Below are 12,453 nucleotides of genomic sequence, written 5' to 3' on the forward strand. Positions count from 1 at the left end.
CACACTTAATAAAAATTCAGAACATAGTGCCACACTTAATACAAATTCAGAACATAGTGCCACACCACACTTAATACAAATTCAGAACAAACTAGTGCTAGCTTAGCTTCTTCCTGTCGCCCTTACTCCTCTACTGCCTCTACCTCCTCTTCTTCCCCGGTTGCCTCGTCCACGCCCAGTGACGAAAGTGGGACAATTAGTGTCCCTATGGCCAAATTCATTGCATAGAATGCATTGCCTAGTCGGACCTCCTGCTTCAGATTCATCCATATCATTTCGGATGCGCTGACACTGCCGTCTGCCTCTACTTGTACGCATATGCTCTGGGTTTGGAATGTAACGCCTTTCGGCGGGGTTGACGCTGTTGAAATTACCCATTGATCGAAAACCCATCAGCTCACCTGTCCAGGTATTGAGGACAGCCTCTTTCAGAAAATATGGAGACACAAACGATATTCCGTCCATTCCAAGCTGTCCGCAAGCAGCAAGTACATGTGAGCAAGGTAGGTGAAGCAATTTCGGTTTATTGCATGTGCACTCACACGTTGGCCAGGCTTCATTGCCAATTTTCACCTCATGCGTCCTCAACTCATTTGCACATCCGAATTTGTTGTTGGCTAAGCGGACCTCAAACCTTCTTTCTTGATTACCGATGGCGACTACAGTGTGTGACCTAGCTTTTTGCATCTTGTTGTCCATGTACTTCGTGACTCTTTCACAGTACCGTGTATTTGGGTTGTTCAAGATATGCTGCTATGCTATTTGACGTCTGTCTCTGAAATACTTGACGGTGCCATAGAAAATACCCTCAACGATGGCTGTAAGTGGCAATGCCCGGTTTCCTCTGAGGACAAAGTTGTATGTTTCCGCGAGGTTCGTTGTCATGACACCGTACCTTGCTCCATGTGTGTCATGTAGCAAAGACCACCTCTCCAGAGGCTCATGCTCTATCCACTGCTCGAAGGTTTTAATCGACCTCCCGAGCCTTCTCCTAGTACCAGGTGGGTCAAAGCCTGGCAGGTCACATAGCCCAACAGCCTCCTCCTCCACGGCCGCTGTTCCTGTTGCCAACTGTGCAGCTACTGCTTCAACATGTGCCCTCACCGCTGCATCTCTTGCAGCTTTCATGTCCCTCACGTGTCTCTGCGTGCACACATTAAGTCTGTCGCGTATCAAATTGTACTTCCATAACTGGTTCTGCTTGCAGAGTTTTTTGAACAGATTCATCAGGTTCTTATTTCTAAACTGCGAGAAGAAATTAGCCCCGAGATGGCGCATGCACCAACGGCTCTGCAAGTCCTGCCATGGAACTTGTTCCTCAGGGCCTGGGTTTGTCAGTGTCCTTATCGCACTGAGTATACCTGCATGCCTGTCATGAAGGATGCACACATTGGGCTTCTCCTTCACAACTGATATTTTCAACTGCCTGAAGAACCATGTCCAACTTTCAATGTTCTCACTCTCCACAAAAGCAAATGCCAGTGGGATGACTTGATTTTGGCCGTCTTGACCTATGGCTGTCAGGATATGACGCTTGTACTTGCCTGTGAGAAAAGTACCGTCAACACATATCACCGGTCGGCAATGCCTGAAAGCTTAGATGCATACACTGAAAGAGAAGAAGAGACGATGCAAAACCCTCACAGTTGGGAACTCTGGCATGAACATGTCTTGGATATCGATATAGGTGCCTGGATTCCGCTGCTGCAGGGTGTGGAGGAGGTGGACAACAGAGTCATATGCATCAAAATAAGAACCAAATCTCCTCTCAAGCGCTGCATGCTTAGCCCTCCAAGCCTTGCCATAAGAAATTCTGTACTTCAACCTGGCGAACACTTTTGTCTGCACTGCCTTCACTTCCATAGCTTTGCCTTGCACTATCTCATCGTAAAACAGTCGAGCAATAAGCATGGATGAAAGGTTGGCATGATCTTGAGGGATGCAGGGAATAAGACAAGTGTGATTAACTAAGTCACTTATCACCCAACTTGTGCCGTACTTAGGGAGAAAGCCGTGCACCCTTGCGGGACAATCTGCGTTCTTGCATACCATTGTGAGGAATTTCTGACTGGACACCTCAGCTTTGAAAACCCTTTGCGTGGACATTGCCCAATTAATTATTGCATCCTTCAGGGCTTGCTTGTTCGGATACATAGCACCCGTCGCAATATTGTTCTGGTGATATTGCCAGGCTGAATCATGTCCATCATTCACGGTCATTGCAGATGATAAGTCATGATTCCACCATGCAGGATTTGGGACCTCCTTTGCATTTTCTTCTTCATCTGACTCGTCAGAATCATCGGCATGACCCCTTTCAACATCGGTGTCTTCTTCTTCCATCTGGTTCTGCATGTGCCCATCTACCTCGTCAGCGTCCACCTCGCCATTGTAATCACCATCGGCATTTCCTCCTTCTACCTCACTACTCTGCCCTGGTTCATAACCATAAGCATTTCCTCCTTCTACCTGACTGCTCTGTCCTTGTTCGTAACCATAAGCATTTCCTCCTTCTACATGACTGCTCTGTCCTTCGTAGCCACCCTCCCCTTCATGTGCAGTGACCTCCTTCACGACGGGAAGCACTAAAGCAACAGGATTGCATCCCCTTTGTTCACAACCTTGTAACCACCGCACCCAATCGGAGTCTCCCTCTATTGGCCTCAAATAAAAGTAAATTTTTGAACTTGACCGTGTCCACAATGCATGAACACCGACGGTGTGTGTTTCAGTATCAAGACCTAAACTTGCCGCAATCCATTCTTTCAACTGACTAACAGACCATGTTTGTGGTGCGCTGATTGCCACCTCTATGTGAGTAAATTCACTCAGATCTGCTCCCAACTCATTTGTTTGGACAGTACCAGGACCATAGTAAAATCTGAACTTCACTACATCGGACATCTCGACTCACCTATTTTTTTCAACATAGAAATACAAGTATTAGACATGTCTATATATATATTACCAGGACCATAGTAAATTTCACGATCAATATAATTTAATCTATGTGGACGATTATGATGAGTTGCTTGACTCTTGTTTTAATAATAATATAATAAATAGGCCCATGTTTACTAATAATAAATAGGCCTCAAATAATAATAATAATATAACCGACAAATATGATAATTCAGTTTATTTGAATTATATGGCCCATGTTGATGTATTTTTTATTTTAATCTATGTTAAGAATAATTTAGAAAAAGGCATGCGTCTTATTTCTACGATCATGTAAAATTCTTCCTTTCAAGAAGTTTTTATCCGAAGTTTTTTTGTTAAACTACAGCGTGGCCGTTTAAAAAAACAGTGTGGCATTGCTTGTTATGGGTTAAACTTTAGAAAATACGCATAATAAAGGTTAGCAGGTAATCCGCTTCATATTGGCATCGGGTACGGACTGAAACGTTTTTTAACATGTAGTTCTACTTTTCCCATTTTTTATTTGCTTGTTAAATTTCCATCACACTGACATGCTATGCACATGTCGACCCCAACTCTTTAAAAAAAACTTGTCTCTTCTTTCCAACTTTTTATTCATGTTTCCAACTTCTTATCCCGCACCTGTGTACGTGTCAAGTATTAAGCAACAACTTATTATCCCCACTAACAACTAATACAATTCACACACCTACAACTATATTACGAATATTTGCCGTAGCAACTTCAAATATTTATGTATACTACCGGGGAAAATAACAATAATCGCACACAAATTTAATTTCACATCGAACGAAGCGTGCGTGCGAACGAATAATATTTACGTATACTACCGGGGAAAATAACAATATTTCCGTATACTACCGGGCCAAATAACAATAATGGCACACAAATATTTACGTATACTACCGCGGCAAATAACAATATTTACGTATACTACCGCAGCACCTACGAAAAATAAAATGTGGGCTGAAATATACCCTTGAAGCGTGCGTGCGAACGAAGAACGAAGAACGACGAACGACGAACGACGAACGACGAACGACGAACGACAAACGAGAAACTGCCGCTGCTCCGGCTCCAACGAAGAACGACGAACAACAGCTTCACCTCCACCTCACTGCCCCAACTTCACCAGCACCACACTGCCCCAACTTCACCACCACCACCTCCACCAAAATGCTCACCACGGCCACCACGAGCTACCCCGTCAGTAGATCGACACCTCTTTTGGCTGCCCTAAATGAGTTGAACCCATTCACGGTGCCAAAATCGCGAAAATGTAGCTCATTTAGGTGTACAAATGTGTGCCATTTTTCTGTAGAGAGAGGAGGAGGAAGAACACAGAAGAAATGAGCCACGGGAGAAGAATAATGGAGGAAGGAGAGGAATGAGAGGATAAGGGCGGGCCGGCCAGCGCGCGTCAGGTCGGCAGCACCCTGTCGGCCACCAGGTGGCCGATCGGCGGGCGGCAGGCCGACAGGGGCGCACCACGCCGACAGGCCACTGCCTCCCCCTCGCGACGTGGCCCGACCAACCACAGGCCGCCGCGTGCCAGCCCGGCCTGCAGTCGGCCTCCTGCTAGCCGATCGGCCTGCAGTGGGCCGACTGGGCTCAGTCGGCCTGCAGTGGGCCGACGGTGTATTATTTTTGTAAATTCTTTTTTCTGCATATTATTTCTGTAATTTAAAAAAATGTATTATTTAAAAAAAAATTAGGGGCGACAGAGATGTCCGGCTGATGCGGTGGTCGACGCACTGCTCTGCTCCGCTCTCCCCCTCTGCTGCTACTTTAGAACTCTTCTTTCTATAATATAGAAAAATGGTTTGGCTGGGCTCCATTTACCAGGCTGCTCCATACAAGTCAGGCTCGAGCTCAACATAAACACTTGCTCATATTCTCTGTACGGTAAAGTAGCTCGACCGGATATATACTACTGACCAACCGCTTTACGGTAAAGTAGCTCGATTGGATACATACTGTTGACCAACCTCTTTTGTTCTGTTGGGAAGGTGAGCTATGGATTCAATCCTAAATTAGTCCAACCTCTGAGATCATTGTTTTGACTTGAAATAAAAGGTTCATGAGAAACAACTACAACCCAATAATACGACAATAGATGGATGAACTGTGGTAGTATATGGTAGTGTCCTGTAAATTAGGAGGTGTGGTGGTTAACATATGTTTATCTATAAATAATGACTTCATGACATCGAGTGGACGGACCGTACTCTCGTGTAGTTGAATTACATCGTTTCACTGCTAATGCTTGATCTGTGTATGAATCACATGAGATCATCCGATATTACATGCACACGATGATGTAGAATACTGAGGCGTGATTAGATCCACTCGATCTTGTGCAACTTGACTGATGCAATCTACGTCCTGATGTCAGTTAGGCTTTAACACATATATTTGATAACACAAATGCGTGATCTGTTTGCCTGGAGAGTGGTAAGAGCCACTAATTGTCCAGTATCCCCTAGTTACATACATCATGGGAGGACTATGCTTGTATATATGCCCCTAACCCTAATGCCCAATACATCTCATTCCTTCACCAGACCGTACTATCTGACCGGTCGTGCCATTCACCCTGCACGTGATTGGTGCTCTCCTCCCACGCTTTTCATCCTCTGCCAGTCTACCAACTAAATGCGATCCCTCTGCATGGAGAATAAGCTAGTTTATATAGGGGGTCATGCAGTGATCAACGCTGTAGTGTGACCAGGACATCATCATTGCTTCACCAAACATCACATGCCAACTGTTGTGATCATTTAATTCTACTATGAGTCATGTAGTTGCCGACATTTATAGCACTCAGGCCATATCTAAATATGAGAAACCCTAGGTTGAATGTTCCTTGTGAACCATGGGAATGAAGTTGTTCTGAACTCAAGCTATTATAAATAGGGATGGATTAGGGTTTGATGAACCATGTATAGAACCCTGTAGGAGTTATTATATATTACTCAATACAATGTTTTTCAATCGTGTTTAGTTACTTTTTAAATATGTGATTTAATTACCTTGATCTCCAAGACTTGTATACATCAAGAGAGATATGTCAAACTTAAACATGTGAGGTAGTAACCACATCATTTCAATAGTCCCTCAACCATAACTTATCTAGGTAGAAGGTTTCTTTATTAAATTCTATTGAAACGTATTTTAATTAGCGTTTCCAAATTAACTCTGTAAACAAAACGTATTGTTCTAGTGAATTGACAGGAAAATATGCTCAACGAAATTTCTATACATATAATATTTTTATACGATTTTTTTAGTTCAATAATTGAACCTATTTTGGAACAGTAGCTGACTTCAAATATGCACAACGAAATTTCTATACATATAATATTTTTATACGATTTTGAAATTTCTATACATATAATATTTTTATACGGGTTTTTTAGTTCAATAATTGAACCTATTTTGGAACAGTAGCTGACTTCTTTAGGTATTCAGAGAGACGCGGTTAGGATCTTGACAGGAACATGAAATAGATCATTTCACTAACTAAGTTACAACTGTGGAACATCACAGCTACACAATTGACCTAGCAATGTAATCAACATACATACACTAGTGCAGAATCGAGCTTTAGTCCCGGTTCGTAAGGACCTTATGTCCCGGTTCTGCAACCGACACTAAAGGGTGGGGACTAAAGGTCTCCCCCTTTAGTCCCGGTTCAACATGACCCGGGACCAAAGGCCCACCACGTGGCACGAGCCCGCGCCGGGGACTGGGGGACCTTTAATCCCGGTTGGTTACACCAACCGGGACTAAAGGAATTTTTTTGAATTTTCTTTTGAATTTTTTTCCGATTTCCAAATTTCTAAACTATTTGAAAATTTAATCTCTAATCACCACCCATCACCGCTCAAGTGTGGAGCACTCAATCCAAATCGTCTAACTTCCTGGCCGGTCACCCATCCCTCTCACTACTCCAGCCTGAGCACGCTTAACTTTCGAGTTCTATTCCCCCTACACTAGTAGAAAACAGGGCTTTGGTTCGGGCCTGGCCAGCCCATTAGTCCCGGTTCTTCACGAACCGGGACCCATGGGGGGCATTAGACCCGGTTCGTGAGCCCAGGGGGCCGGCCGGGGCCTCGTGGGCATTGGTCCCGGTTCGTCTGGATCTATTTGTTCCGGTTATAGGCACGAACTGGGACCAATGGGCCGCACTCCTGGCCCACAGCCATTGGTACCGGTTCGTGCCTAGAACCGGTACAGAAGGGGGGGGGGTGTTTAGTTACGGTTCCTGCCATGAACCGGGACAAATAAGTTGCCTATATATACCCCATCGCCGCAGCAGAGCACTCCACAGTGCTCTGTTTTTTGCTGGCCGGCGAGGGGGACGGCATTGGGTGCTCTAGCTCACCTCCTATGCACTTGAGGTGTTCTATGAAATGCCCGAGCCACACTAGTTAAGCTTTCTCCTCTCAAAGCTCGACCTCGGAGCTCCATTTTTCCCGAGATTTGTCTAGGTTTAGCGGTCCGTCACGCCCCGTCCTCGTTTTCACCGCCCTCGATCGCCCGCGCCGATCTCGTCGCCGGCACCACCATGGTGAGCCTCTTGTTCTTATCTTCTTTATGTTTTTCTTACTTTAGATAGATACTTGTCTGATTTTCTTACTTTAGATAAATACTTGTCTGATTTTCTTACTTTTGACACACATAATTATATATAAGGCACGCAGATGAACCGGCAATGGATGTACGGTGACAGACACACCTCTGAGTACATTAAGGGCGTGCATGAGTTTCTCGAAGCGGCTGAGGCAAACAAGCAGAATGGTTTTATGTGTTGTCCATGCCCTAAATGTGGGAATACGATGTCTTACTCTGACCGGAAAATCCTTCACGCCCACCTGCTTTACAAGGGTTTCATGCCACACTATAATGTTTGGACGAGGCACGGAGAAATAGGGGTTATGATGGAAGACAACAAAGAAGAAGAGGACGATGACAACTATGTGCCCCCTGAATACGGTGATTCTGCAACGGGGGGAGCTGGTGAAGATCAAGAGGAACCAGACGATGTGCCCGATGATGCTGCTGAAGATCAAGAGGAACCAGACGATGTGCCCGATGATGATGATCTCCGCCGGGTCATTGTCGATGCAAGGACACAATGCGAAAGTGAAAAGGAGAAGCTGAAGTTTGATCGCATGTTAGAGGATCACAAAAAAGGGTTGTACCCCAATTGCGAAGATGGCAACACAAAGCTCGGTACCGTACTGGAATTGCTGCAGCGGAAGGCAGAGAATGCTGTGCCTGACAAAGGATTTGAGAAGCTACTGAAAATATTGAAGAAGAAGCTTCCAAAGGATAACGAATTGCCCGACAGTACGTACGCAGCAAAGAAGGTCGTATGCCCTCTAGGATTGGAGGTGCAGAAGATACATGCATGCCCTAATGACTGCATCCTCTACCGTGGTGCATACGAGGATTTGAACGCATGCCCGGTATGCGGTGCATTGCGGTAGAAGATCAGACGAGATGACCCTGGTGATGTTGACGGCGAGCCCCGCAGGAAGAGGGTTCCTGCGAAGGTGACGTGGTATGCTCCTATAATACCACGGTTGAAACGACTGTTCAGAAGCAAAGAGCATGCCAAGTTGATGCGATGGCACAGTGAGGACCGTAAGAAAGACGGGAAGTTGAGAGCACCGGTTGACGGGTCGCAGTGGAGAAAAATCGAGAGAGAGTACTGGGCTGAGTTTGCACGTGACCCAAGGAATGTATGGTTTCGTTTAAGTGCGGATGGCATTAATCCTTTCGGGGAGCGGAGCAGCAATCACAGCACCTGGCCCGTGACTCTATGTATGTATAACCTTCCTCCTTGGATGTGCATGAAGCGAAAGTTCATTATGATGCCAGTTCTCATCCAAGGCCCTAAGCAACCCGACAACGACATTGATGTGTACCTAAGGCCATTAGTTGAAGAACTTTTATAGCTGTGGAATGAAAACGGTGTACGTACGTGGGATGAGCACAAACATGAGGAATTTAACCTGCACGCGTTGCTATTTGTAACCATCAATGATTGACCCGCTCTTAGTAACCTTTCAGGACAGACAAACAAGGGATACCACGCATGCACGCACTGTTTAGCTGACACCGAAAGTATATACCTGGATAAATGCAGGAAGAATGTGTACCTGGGCCATCGTCGATTTCTTCCGACCAACCATCAATGTCGAGAGAAAGGCAAGCATTTCAAAGGCGAGGCAGATCACCGGCAGAAGCCCGTCATGCGTACCGGTGATCACGTACTTGCTATGGTCAATGATTTACACGTAATCTTTGGAAAGGTTCCCGGTGGACTAGCTGTTCCGAATGACGCTGAGGGACGCGCACCCATGTGGAAGAAGAAATCTATATTTTGGGACCTACCCAACTGGAAAGACCTAGAGGACCGCTCTTCGATCGACATGATGCACGTGACGAAGAACCTTTGCGTGAACCTGCTAGGCTTCTTGGGCGTGTATGGGAAGACAAAAGATACAGCTGAGGCACGGGAGGACCTGCAACGTTTGCACGAAAAAGACGGCATGCCTCCAAAGCAGTATGAAGGTCCTGCCAGCTACGCTCTTACCAAAGAAGAGAAGAAAATCTTCTTTGAATGCCTGCTTAGTATGAAGGTCCCGACTGGCTTCTCGTCGAATATAAAGGGAATAAGAACCTAAAGTCTCATGACTGCCACGTGATTATGACACAACTGCTTCCGGTTGCATTGAGGGGGGCTTCTACCGGAAAACGTCCAATTAGCCATTGTTAAGTTATGTGCATTCCTCAATGCAATCTCTCAGAAGGTGATCGATCCAGAAATCATACCAAGGCTAAGGAGTGATGTGGTGCAATGTCTTGTCAATTTCGAGCTGGTGTTCCCACCATCCTTCTTCAATATCATGAAGCACGTCCTAGTTCATCTAGTTGACGAGATTGTTATTCTGGGCCCCGTATTTCTACACAATATGTACCCCTTTGAGAGGTTCATGGGAGTCCTAAAGAAATATGTCCGTAACCGCGCTAGGCCAGAAGGAAGCATCTCCATGGGCCATCAAACAGAGGATGTCATTGGGTTTTGTGTTGACTTCATTCCTGGCCTTAAGAAGATAGGTCTCCCTAAATCGCGGTATGAGGGGAGACTGACTGGAAAAGGCATGCTTGGAGGGGACTCAATAATATGCAGGGACGGATATTATTGCTCTCAAGCACACTACACAGTTCTATAGAACTCTACCTTGGTGACCCCGTATGTCGATGAACACAAGAACAGTCTGCGCTCCAAACACCCGGAGCAGTGCGACGACTGGATTACATGTCAACACATAAGGACTTTCAGCAGTTGGTTGGAAACACGTCTCAGAGGTGACAACACTGTTTGTGATGAGCTGTACTCGTTGTCCAGGGGACCATCTTTGACTGTATTGATTTACAAAGGATACGAGATAAATGGGAATACATTTTACACGATCGCCCAAGATCAAAAGAGCACCAACCAAAACAGCGGTCTCCGCTTTGATGCAGCAACCGAGAGGGGAAAGGACACATATTATGGTTACATAGTGGACATATGGGAACTTGACTACGGACATGATTTTAAGGTCCCTTTGTTTAAGTGCAAATGGGTCAATCTGTCAGGAGGCGGGGTACAGGTAGACCCACAGTACGGAATGACAACAGTGGATCTGAACAATCTTGGGTACACTGACGAACCGTTCGTCCTAGCCAATGATGTGACACAGGTTATCTATGTGAAGGACATGTCTACCAAACCGAGAAAAAGAAAAGATAAGGAAGCGAATACATCATACGATGAGCCAAAGCGCCACATAGTTCTTTCAGGAAAAAGGGACATCGTGGGAGTGGAGGGCAAGTCAGACATGTCCGAAGATTATGAAAAGTTTCATGAAATTCCTCCCTTCAAAGTCATGGCTGACCCAAGCATCCTGATAAATGATGAAGATTATCCATGGTTACGGTGCAATAAGGAAAGGACACAAGTGAAGAAAAACTGAAGACTTTCTCTCCACAACTATTATGATGATACCATGCCAACTTTCAGCATTTTCGTAGTTCATTTGAAACCACTTTATAACAGACGAGTTTCCGTATGAAATCCTGATACTTCGAAAGAGATTGTCCGTTTTGTACACGAAGTGCATCCAGTTTTTGCCGTAACCCTCTCAACTTTCTTGCACATGCTATGTGGATGAAATGATGATACCATGCCAACTTTCAACCTTTTCAGAGTTCATTTGAAATGCTTTTCAATTTTAGGGTCTTATAGCTCAAAGTAATCAGTAAATGCATGAAAATTATCAAAGTATTTTCTCTTCAAAACATTATAAGCAACCTCTAGTATTATTGAAACTAAAATTATATAAAATTGATGCAACTAAAATTATCGAAGTATTTTCTGCTCAAAATCATTAAAAGCAAAAGGAATTTTCATAAAGAACCTTTTTTGTTAGAAACTTTAATAGCAAAAAGAATTATCATAAAGTAAAATAAATAAGTAATTAGAAATAAAATAAAATAAATAAGTTTTTTGTTATATGTAGAAACAAAACAAAATAAAAAAGCAAAACAGAAAACAAAAAACATGCAAAAAAATAAAAAATATGCCACCTACTGGGCCACCACGGCCTGAATACGACTAGAAACCCATCGATGGGCCAGGATTCAGGCCCGCAGAAGGCCAGTAGCCCCATCAGGCATAGCAGTGACAATTAGGCCCGTAAGCCTGCAATGGAGAGGAGCTCGAGAGGGGTGCGATAGTGGGGCTTATAAACCACTGCGCCCTCTCAACTAGCGAGGTGGGACTAAACTTTCGACGTGGGCGCAGCAGCACAAGGCCTTTGGTCCCGGTTGGTGGCACCAACCGGTACTAAAGGGGTGCATTGGTACCGGTTCGTGGCACCAACCGGGACCAATGCCACCCCTTTAGTACCGGTTGGTGCCACCAACCGGGACCAAAGGCCGCCGCTTCCCGCCCTTTGGGCTGCTGAAAAGAGGCCTTTTGTCCCGGTTGGTGGCACCAACCGGGACTAAAGGTCGCATTCGTCCCGGTTGCTGTTACGAACCGGGACCAATGCTTCTTCTATATAACTAGCACTTTTGAAATTTTCCATTCAGTTCGTCTTTCCCCGCCCCGACGACGCCGCGAGGCTGCCCCTCTGCGCCTCGCCATCGCCGTCGTCGCCCTGCCTTCGACACCGTCCCGCGCCACCCCGACGCCGTCCCGTGCCGCCACGACGTCGTCCTGCGCCGTCCAGATGCCGTCGCCGCCCCGCGCCCCCTGCCTCCTCGTCGCCCGTCGCCGCGCCCCTCACCGTCGTCGCCGCCGCCCCCTGCCTCCTCGTCGCCCGTCGCCGCGCCCCTCACCGTCGCCCCCGTGCCCTGCCTCCTCGTCGATCACCGCCCCCTTGCGCAGTACGAGCTCATATGATTTTTCCTAATTTAGATGTGTAGTTAATTTAGATGTGTAGTTTA

The sequence above is a fragment of the Triticum aestivum genome, chromosome 7D, assembly GCF_018294505.1.
Source record: "Triticum aestivum cultivar Chinese Spring chromosome 7D, IWGSC CS RefSeq v2.1, whole genome shotgun sequence".
Lineage (NCBI taxonomy): Eukaryota > Viridiplantae > Streptophyta > Magnoliopsida > Poales > Poaceae > Triticum > Triticum aestivum.